Below are 11,572 nucleotides of genomic sequence, written 5' to 3'. Positions count from 1 at the left end.
ATCTCTCCTCACTGCTGCAAATTGCCCTGCCAGTTTTTCAGCCACAATCTCCTGCCTGGCAGGAATCCAAACCAGCCCAGCTAAGCAGGAGGTGCCTCTGCACCCCCGAGCCGTGGGCAGCCCCCCTTGCTGTCCCCAGCCAGCCCATGTAAGGCTTCACCCAGAAACCCAGCTGAGAATCACAGACTAGCATCAAACCTTCCCAGGAAAAGAGGTTGTTTTCTTTTTAATACAGTTTCTATTGTTCAGGAGATTAAGGATGTAGTGGAGGCTTGTGGCATTTTTCCTCTGGGATCTAATTACAGAGGAAGAAAAATGAATTTGTATATGTATTAACTCTTCCAAATCCAAAAAAAGACATAGGAAAGGCCCCAGCAGAGGCATATTTAGCCATTGCCCATCTTCTGACAGTGTCTCCTACCACATGCCCAGGAATGTGGTAAAACATAGAAAAATACACTGATAGTTGCTGGAAGCACCCAGTGAACCTCCAGCACTCCCCTGTGCCAGTGGCAGTTTGCCAGTAACTGGATGATAGATGTTACCTAAAAATCTGCGTACTTTTATACAGGAAAGCTGTGCAATATTTTCCTTAAAGCTGCAATTCCGGGTATCAAGGGGTTGCATAGGTACTTTGATCAAGTGGAAATGGGATTTGAGCTGTTGTGACTGCATAGAAAATCCTGAAAACAGAAAGTCTCTCTACACCAAAGTCACCCATATTAAGAGGGCATAAAACCAGGATTTTTTTCCAATTTATTTATTTATTTAATAATTTGGTTTCTAAATTCTGAAGGCCTCTTCCTTGATGACTAAACAGCTGAGATTAGTAGCAGTGCACTCAAGTATTTTTTCTTTGCACAAATATAAGCATATTTCTTCAATTTAAGGCATCTTGGCTTTCTTCTTTTCAGAGACAGAAAGCACACAGCACTCCTATGATCTCCACTAAGCCCTCTGCCTACCCCAGCAAGAGTCTGAAAACACTCATATTTAAAAGCAGGTCCAGTTAAAAAAAAAAAGAAAAACATCCTGAAGACCACCTGCAGATGTATATAAACTCAACTAGAAGAAATGCTGCTGACGGGCTGTGCATTAAATTTCTCTTTCATGGCAACTGGTACACCTTAGCTAGCCAACTCACTACTTATAAAACAAGATTAGATATAAAATGCAAAATCTCTACAGAGAAGACTGCAATAAACCTGATTTCTCATGCACCTTGAACCATCATATCTGCACTCTGTACCAACTCCAGGAAGAGCCGCTAACATCGTAAATATTTTGATTAACACAAATGAATGCTTAGAAAGAAGCGGTTGGCCACAGAAGTTTCCTTTGTGTTCCCCTTGCAAATCACACCGACACATAGTGTTTGATCTCCTTCGACTAGCTGGTTTAGGGTACTTATTCCTGTGAGAATACAAAAGCAGCTTCTGTTCTGAGGACTATGCTTTTGAGATCACAGACTACAAAACTATGAGTCACAGAATGAGATATTGTACAGAAAATTGGTACTAGTATTTACTTTTCTTCTCCTATAGCCTTAGATTCACCTGAGGGATTTTTTTAAAAAAAAGATGATAAATCACAACAATGTGTTTAGGAGTTCTCTAAAGTAATCTGTGATAGAGAACACATGCTAATGTACCAGCTAGAGATTCACTGATACTCAGTTGAGATGAGCTATGTAAATTATTTCCCATTTTGCCATTTCTGAATGATGCAGTTACTTCCTGACCCACTCTTAGATACCAGGGCATACTAGTTTTTAGATACCTGAATATAATCACACATTTTTTTCAGGGTGGTTTCCTTTATTTTAAAATGCATCTGGTTGGACAAACACTGGTTGAAATGGCTTAGTTCTTTCTGCAGATTTTGAGGTGGGTGCCTTTCTCTGCAACTGGGCTATTAGAAACCAAATAATCACTGGAACTCAGTGATACAGATAGGGATCATGAGCAGAACAAAGAATTTTCCCAATCTTAAAATCATTACATTCAGGATTCATTAATGCCTGAGGTTTATATTGCCCTGTATTTAAATCTTAACCGTGACCTCTTCCAAAACATGGCCAAAGTAAATGAGGTTACCCCCCTCTGCCGAAAAGATGTGACATAAAATTTGAATGTTCCTTAGCTTAATTAATCTGAAGAGCAAGATTTTCCCTTTCTAATTATGTTGCCCAACTCCAGTTTAGCAAATTGTTGTTTAGATAAACTAATTTGTGTGCATATGTGTGCAGTGTCAAGAACTATAGAAAGAACTAAAATTCTTCTTCCATTAAATTCTAGAAATTAGCTTTTGCTATTTTATTCTAGAAAATCCTGTAAAACAACGATCTTGTAGTGAAGAAAAGGAAAGAACATGTATTCAAATAAATGCAGTCTTAATAAATTATTTGTGAGCATAAATACTTAAAAAATCTACAAGTATTTTCTGTATAAATGTGATACACAGGTAAATGAAAGAATACCAATTTGTCATTATCTGACACAACCTTATGCAACAGTACCCTCTGCTAATCATATAGGAAGAGATCAGAAAGGAGGAGGTTAAACTTTTAATTGGTTATTTACTGTTTCAATTCCAGGCAGCATTTATGTGTCTGCATAACACTGGAATGGCTTAGGAATAATAGTGGGTGTGCTGACTGTAAATAAGCTGCAAGCTACAAGCCTATGAACAAGCCATGATCTGATGTAATAAATCACAAGTCAGACGCTCTTGTGGTTTGTGACATCACGAGCCCTCAAAGTGCTATTTATAAGCTCTGTCATGCACTGTCCAAGACTATTGCCAGTTCAGAAATAAAAATGTTTAGGATTCTTTTCATATGGTCTTTCTTAGATAGGGTGACCTATTTGCAGCAAATTAAAGCCAACACAAAGACAGGATTGCTTGGGGCCACAGGTCAGGTGAGGCCAGGCACTTGCATTCAAGGGAACCTAGTGGTGTTGAGTACACAGGAGCTGTGCTGCTGAGCTGACTATCACCGTGGCCCTTTCAAAAGCAGTTTTTCTTCCAGCTTCACTAAGGTGACCTAAAACTCCAATAGGGAAATATTTGAAGAGTGCAGAGAGAAAAACACTGAAGGTCAATGAGGATAAGATTATGAGAAAGCAACAGAAAATGATCTGAAGGGATACAAGGCTGCTACTGCCCTGTGATCAGGTGGCGCAGTTTGCAAACATCACCACCCATGACACTGGTGTGGTGACTCTTCAGGAGGAAGATGGTAACAATCCAGTTCTTTGACATAGTACAGAGTTAAATGGTTTTGCCTACATCTGCTTTGGTTGTAGAACCTTATGTTTCTTTAATACAACTACAAAAGCAGGTGAAGCACCACTGTAATTCAGGGAAATGCTGAGCTTTCTTTCCTACGTATTAGACATCACTGTATGAGTAGTAAAAAATTGTCTGCTTCTACTGATGGCCTTATTCAGATCGAGATCAAATTATTTCCAGGATCGGTCCCTTCCACAGAGATCAGGGCAGCAGTGGGGCAGCAGCGGAGCAGTGCAAGTAGCTGCTGGCACAAAGGCACTTCCAAGATGGCTGCAGAAAATTGCTCCATGTGTGCAAGGTGTCAGAGAGCAAGAAACCACAAACATTTCTAATCTGTCCAAAGAGAGACACTGCAAAACCCTCAGGCATAATCACTGATTCATAAAACTGACGACAGGAAAAGAGAGTTAAGCTAGAAGGAAAGAGAGAGTAAAAGCAAGCCCAGAGGCTTATAACTATTTAATTCAATTAGGAGAAGGTAACAAACGTTTAGTTAAAAGCAGCATCCCTGTTTAATTACTGCAATTATGCTGAAATATATTATTTTGTCACCAAATTGACTGCAACTTTCCTCAGTGCTTAATGCATTTATACTGCTAAGCAGCACACAGCCTCAACACATCCCCAGGTGCTCCTCCCCATCTGCTGTCCCAGCCCACCTCCGAGGTCTCACCTCCTCTGGAGGGACTCTCACATTGGCCAACACGATGCTCTTGGTTAAAAAGTGCTATTTGAAAATGCTTTAGGGGAAGTAGGTGGCCTTCCTGATACCATGTTGCATGATGGTTTACCACATAGTTTATTGCCACCACTGCTCTAACAGGGGTGATCTACTGTTATCAGCAAGGTAATCTTTGGGCACCTCCCTCCCTCTCCCTCTACAGCTGGGGGAATGTGGACGTCCCCAGGTGCAAATATGTCCTGTGCTACCTTACTGGACTGGAAGACCAATGTACGCATATTTTGTTTATGTCCAATTTTTGCAAGAACTGAGCCTGTCAGCAGACACTATTGTTGTCACTCTTCAGAAGAGGAAGCCCATTTCTCTGGTACAAAGGCATCAGTGTTACTGCCAGCTGAAATTACAGGCAAAAGAACTAACAGCAGATGCCGAAGAGCTAAAAACCAGAATACTTAAGTAAATCCTGTATGAAATATGCATGATACGATTTCCTTCTGCTTTCAGGATCAAGTGACTAATTGTAATTAGCTGAGTTGTTGAGGTAAAACCATCTCCTAAAGGAACTGGTAAAGGATTTCCTGAAATAGCCCTCTGAAATTTCTAGGTCTCTTTTATGTTCTACCAAACAAAACTATAAAGCAGCCAAATAGTTATGAATTGAAATTGTCTCCTCCCTTTCCCTGCTTCAGAAAGGCAGAGATGGTGCTCTCTTGATCTGATTGATGGCAGCAGCTTACCCTTGAAATGACTCCTATATTTCACTGGTATAGAGCAGGAAGGAAGTATAGAGCATAGGAGGAAGCAGGAGTGACTTGTCACTGCTGTGACAAAGGATCACTGCTGTGGGAAAGTTTTATCAAAGAGGTCTGCCCTCCTCTTGGGCTTAAACTCAGTCCGTCCTAGTTTCTGGTAAATGTTTCCAGTCAAGCTAAAAATTCCCAGCAGTAGTTAGTTCAGATTTGGCATTTCCTGAACACATTCATCCCAGTAGAACAGGCTGCTATCTCAAGGGCTTGCAAGGGAAAGTAAATGCCTGGGACCTGCAAGGCTGGCATATCAGGAGCCTGGTTAACAGGCTCCAATCGAGCTCTGATGGCTGGAGATAGTAACCAGAAGCGGTTCCCAGCTGGCAGGGGTTCAGCTTCCTGTGTGACATGAGTCAATGGCACTGGGCCAGGGACCAGCAAACAAAGTACCTCAGTACAGCAAACAGAGACACTAGGGACTGGGCAGCCTAGCAAAAGCTGGGCTTTTCTCTGGGTTTTTAGACACGGCCTCCTGCTGCTGGGGCAGCAGCACTGTTCAGGGTTTTTCGGTTGTTGGGAGCGCAAGCAGAGGACTGTGTGAGTATAAGGCTATTTAGAAACTTTCATTAGGGCCAAGGTGGGCATACAGAGAAGCAAAACCCTACTGTTGGCTTGCTGACACTACTAATCTTATCATCCACACAATGCCACCAGAGACTCAGAATCACAAACAAGTGTCAAGCCACTAGAGGCATCTGCCCCTCAAGCAGCCCTATAAAGTTTGTGTTTCGGCACAAGAACTGAGTGCAGTCCTATAGAAAGCAACAGAGCCACCTCTCTGGTCAAGCCTTTTGCACCCTTCCTCTCTGTTACAGATGCACACAGAGTGCCAGGACTGAACATGAGACTGAAGACACCCTTGACTTTAAGAAGCTTTCTCATTCTTCTGAGGTCTAAAATGCCACACCTAGAAATTTCTGAGACAGGAAGAGTTAGTTAGCATTTCAAATAAGCAACCTGATATTCAAAGCAGTTGTCTCTGACAGATTCCAAGTCTTTAAAACAGGGTTGTGCAGGGACATAAGTGAAGAGAAAACACTTGGATTAATGAAAGAAGTGAGTAACAATAGATTTAATTAATCAATAACCACACAGACACCCTCTGGAGCCACTGCCAGCCAGCTGGAAAGTTTCTCTCTTGCGTAACAAAGTCAAACTCTAAGTGCTTTATTGCTCAATGGAGATTTTTTTTTTTTTTAAGCCTTAGGTTTGCATTTCATCTGGAATTACTGACCTTTTAAAAACATTGACCCCTTTGTGTGCACTTGCAGGGGTTTTTTTCCTTCTGGTGAAAGGATGAGAGAAAAGGTCCAATGACATTGAACTGATAAACAAGGTGTAGGTGTCTCAGAAGTATGTACGGATGACATCTCCAGAATGAACAATGTGTGCTAGAACACATTTTGAAAGGCGGACTCTGAGCTGATAGCTCCCGAGGACATACCTGCTGCCTGTGTCCATGAACACATGGTGGGAAATGTCCAAAAATATTTTATTTTTCTCATGATAAGAGGCTTTTCCAGAGACTATACAGGCAGAGAGCTCAAGACAGAAAAAATTGTCAAACTGAAGAGACAAGATGGCCATAAAAAGCAGAGCAAACAGTACTGAAGAGACCCATCAAGGTAACACTGAGCAGCACCTATAACCTAGTACAGGAGTGGCTTATCTTAAACCAGAAAAGGGCACTCCTTTTCTGGAATAACTACAACTGCAGGTAGAGCCAGATATGTCAAGGAAAGGCACCATCAAAATGAAACACAGAAAACACTAAGTTTAGCCTAGTGAGAAAATCAGCTCTTTCAAGACTATCATTCCTGTGGCATGTGGATTTAATACAGCCTGCCAAACCAAACAAATCAAATACATACAGAAGGACAGCCTTCCCTCCTCATGTGACCTAGCCTACTACCCTCAGTGGGATAGCCCAGGTCATCTCCACATAAGCAGATGAATCAGTTGTAGAGAAATGGATTCACTTGAAGTGCAGTTTCCTTATTCCTCTTCCTGGGACCCCTCTTCATCTCATATAGGTAAAGGAAAGGTAGACACTGATTCCTGTTCTTTCACTAGTGACCTGGTGTTTGGGAACCCAGGCACCGGAATTTGAACTCCTTTTCCACAGTTCCCAGCAAGTTCAATAATAATAGGTCTCACAAACCTTGGGTTAGATTTGGTTCACCAGTGCAATGAAAGGACACATCATACCTCCTTACCAATAATTTTGAGATCATACGTTTCTTCTGGAAGCTCTTTTCCAGTTGTCAGTAACCTAAGAAATAAAGCTTTACCCTACAGTACAAATTTACTGCCCTTAAGTCATTTGACTAGGCTTTTAAGATCCAAACTTTCCCTCCCATTGCTTTTCCATACACACTCATTCTCCAAGTTGCCATAAATGTTCTAGATCAGATAGATGTTAAAAAATACAAAGAAAATCCCACTGAAAAATGCTACATACTTATAGTAGTTTTAAAGCTATGATCACTACTTAGATTCTAATCACTGCATCTAATAAAAATAAATCCAACAGTCAAGGACTAAATTCCACAGTGACATCAACACTGTAAGTTATGTAATGCAATTGTGATTTTACACAGTGAGAGACTATGAAAGAAGCAGAGAACAGCAAGGAGAGTAAAGAACAGAGAATTGTAGGTGTATGGAAAACAGTAGTTTTCCTTCTTATTTTGTAGTTTGTAACAACCTTGTGTTAGTTGTTTTCTTTTTTTTTTTCCCTTTTCTGGTCAACATCAGTAAGCGCTACTGAATGACAATCTGCATGTGGCCCTATAGCTCTGCACCAAGCTGGGTCCTTTTGGATTGGTTAACTGCAAAGAGCTGACCCCCAGTGAGGCGAGCTAACCAGCTTTTGGATCCAGGCTATGAGCTTGCATGGGAGAGGCAGGATACAGAAAGTGTCCATTTCTCTAAGCCAGGAGTTCTGGACTTGATGTTGTTCTGCATTTCCGTTAATCTTTTTCAGTGGTCCAAGCCCTCTCTAAAGCAAGAAACGGATGAAAAATAGTCCTAGATACAGGACCTAGATGCTGCAGTATTACAGTAAACAGCTGTTCATCCAAGAAACTTGAGAGCAAGCAGAGGTCACATGATTCAAATAGTCTTTTGCATTATTCATTTCTGGACCACACTGAACAAAGCCTCTGATAGACAGAGAAGTGTTGACAAACATCTAGACCCTAGGATGTATCTGAACTCTGAAACTGTTTGTTCTGTGGGTTTCCCATCAGGTTTTGGACTTCTGTGCCCTGTGCAGTGGAGCATGGGACAGAGCTACCTGTGGAAGAGCTGAGCCAAGGCTCCTTTGCAGATCCCTGCAGCATGCTTCTGTGCTGATATACTCAGTTTAAATGTGGATACAATACAACTACTTTCATACACTTCTGGCCCACAACATACTGCTTTCAGATCCGAGTTGGTTAGGGAAGGAAGGGACCGAAAAAATGGAAGAGAGACCAGGTATCAGGGACCAAAAATAACAGATGATGTCATCTAAAGATAAATAGCAACATACCTTATCCTTAACATACCTTATACCTGTGAAGGCAGCTGGGAAGTACTTTCCGCCTGATGCCTTCTCAGATAAGTTATATCAACCTGCTTTATCTCAGGGGACTCCTAGAAAAATGTAATCTATCTAATCACATAACAACGTGGGAGGCAGGGAAACAACAATGAAAGTTGTAATCCTTAGCAGGCGAGCAGCCTTAGCATTTTTAGTCTTGCAGCTCGAGAAGATTTCCAGAATGAGTCCCTCATTTAGCAAGGATGTTCATATGGAGCAGCTGTGAGATCAACCATAGTCTGTTGTGAGCTGGACCAAGACTTATCAATTCACGCCAACCTGACTATGCAGTCCATCCTTCCATGCCATTAACCATGGCAGTATGACAGAGCCTGCTCTTTTCACCACTGGGCACTTTAAACAGGACTTTTAGGTGCTCTAAGCTTAATCTTCTGGACAATGTAAGTTAATTAGGTTCCGTTAACACAAAGTCAAATAACTTTTACAGAATGTGGGCAATTGTTTTCTGGCATAAATCAGTGATATGTACCTATTACCTCAATTAAATGATGTTATTCCAAGTGAAAGAGGTCATGTTAAAAGCTAGAGTCTAAAGTGAGAAATGCTCTTACAGATCCAGATCCAGTTTCACTTACACTTGCATACATCAGAGGAACTGCACTGAAGATGAAGGGGTGCAATTCATTGCTATGATCAGATCTGCACTGCTACACTTTGTCTCAACTGGTCCTGATTTAACTGCTCTCCTTCCTGATGCTTAGATTGGAGCATACAAATAATTCAGCTGAATCAGACTATTCCCAGGACAAATACAGTTTGCTGGACTGGAGCCACAGTTCTTATCATTTTTCAGAGTTAAGCTCACAGTGTTTCAAGTCCTATGCATATGCTTGAGAGCTTGAGGTAGGATTGTAGGTCATGATCTAACACTGTTTATGAATCTCTATATTTGACATGGAAAACCCTTTTTAAACAGGAAAACGTAAAAGACAAAACCAAAAATGAAACAGAACCACAGAAAATGAACAATCAGTAAGTTACTCAGGATGAAGAAAGAAACCTAATGAAGCTATCTCAAAGCAAACATACTAGATTTTCATGTACACAGTAGCAAATCATATGGAGTTTTATTAACTAAGAGAACTTACTCTTGAGTAAATCCAATGTTTCAACTCAAGTCCAGTGGATACTGTTTAAAAATGCTCAACCATCTTAAATGTAATGCTTATACCATAGGTTACTGATAATGTAATTTAAAGTCCATGCATTTTACCTGTGTGATGTTCAGATTTTCCCCCTGACTTTGGACAAGGAGTATAGACATCTTAATTTCACAAATTTCTCTCTTATTCCAACTCTGAAATAGTGAACCACTTTAGTTATATCAGGGTATTTTCACAATAAAATTTGTTACGTGAGGTTTGTTATTTGTACATTTGTGAGTGTAGTTACTGAGATGCAGGCTGGATCCCACTGCCAGCCCTGAAGCTACCTGTTTAAACACAGGATAAGCCCATCTTCTCCAGTTTGTCCTGTCACAAAACTAAGGACAAGGAGTAGGGTTTTTTTCCCTCTTTAATGTACTCAATCCAGGCCACTCTTCACAGATGCTCCTAAATAAAACTACAGGGTCAAATTACATCTATAATCTTTAAATGTTCTTGGCGCATTTGTTTTCCCCCAAATGTTTCCCTTTCTAGATTTGGTTATTTTGAACACAATGGAGATTTCCATTTATTTATGTGAGATTATAGCTTGCAGTTTAGCTGTTCTAGAACTGCAGACTTAGTATAAATCATAGAAATATTGGGCTGGAAGGACCTCAGCAATCCCTTCCTTACCACAAAGTAAACATGACAAGACCGTCATTGACTAACAAATCTTTGTTCTAAAAGGACTCCATAAAAAGAGATTTCACCACTCTTCCTATTTTCAGAATAAATCTCCTTCTGATACTTCACCAAAATCTTTGTTTATGTAAACAAAGCTGGCCACTATTTTTTGCACACCCCTCCTGTCACAGAAGCTGAGAACAAATTAATCCTTGTCCTTTTTATAGCTACATTAGAAGACAATTTTCCATGTTCCTTCTCAAATTTCTTTTTCCTAAACCCAGCAAATGCAATTTCTTCAATAATTTTTCTTTGAACAGGTTTTCTGGACCTGTGACAGTTTTCATTGCTCATTTATAAACCCACCTTAGTCTCTATCTGACACAGAGACATGTTCTAGATAGGCTGATGGTTTCTTTCTCTGATGTTAGCAGAGAACTTCTTAAATACATAAGATATGTCAGATGATAGTGCCAACTGGATCAGGTTTTTTCCAGCAAAGGTGTATATGCCTTTGTCTTTTGATCTTTGTGTGACTGCATTTGTAGAACATGTCAATACAGGGCTTTGCAAAAGTGGGTAAAGCCTTCAAGCCTGCGCAATGCTGTCACCGTCCAAGCTGGCTCGGCCCTGGCAGGTGAACTTTAGGATTAAAGGGTGGGTTCAGTTCAGCACATACTGTGTCTCTCTAGCAAAGAGAGCAAGTACATATAGGCAAATACAGAAACTTTCTTTTTAGAATTTTTTTGGTATTATCGTAAGAGTGTCCCAGTACTTTGGTATGTCCAGTACACCATAATTAAAATCATTAAAATGCCACAACTGTACACATCACATTACTTTTGTTACCCTAATTCTTGATCTCACTCCCTTGGTCTACCTGTTTCCTTCACTGGTTGTGTCTCATCTTTGACATCTCATGAGCATTTGGTGGGAATGCCTGTCCTTTACTAGATCTGCATGCTGTTGCTTAATACATTGGGAATTCAGCCTGGTAAGAGTGTGGGCACTAAAACATGTTTTTTTAAGTAGCATAATGATGTATCAGATGGCAAAGCACCTAAGAGCATAGATGTCAAGGAGAGTTAATCTGGTATCATTGAAACTAACAGGAGGAATTCAGACTGAAAAAGAGCAGAGTAGAGCACTCAGTACAGCAGGTCCTTTGCCCTGTACTGAGAAGCCCAGTGAACAGAAGCAGCTCAGGGAGTTGCCTGCATTCTGGCACAAAGAGCTCCATGAAATTGCTTGTTAAGCCGGAAGGGAAAGAGGTGAGGTTATGTTCAGTACACGGATGCAGCTCCTTAGCAGAAGTGGCTTTGGTCTTGGGTTGTCATTGAACCTCTTTGTTCTCCTCTGATTTACTGAACAATGTGATTCTGTTTCTCCCCATGAATGTAACTCCTTATGG

The sequence above is a fragment of the Corapipo altera genome, unplaced genomic scaffold, assembly GCF_003945725.1.
Source record: "Corapipo altera isolate COAL_440 unplaced genomic scaffold, ASM394572v1 61, whole genome shotgun sequence".
Lineage (NCBI taxonomy): Eukaryota > Metazoa > Chordata > Aves > Passeriformes > Pipridae > Corapipo > Corapipo altera.
Note: the sequence above shows the minus strand (reverse complement) of the source record.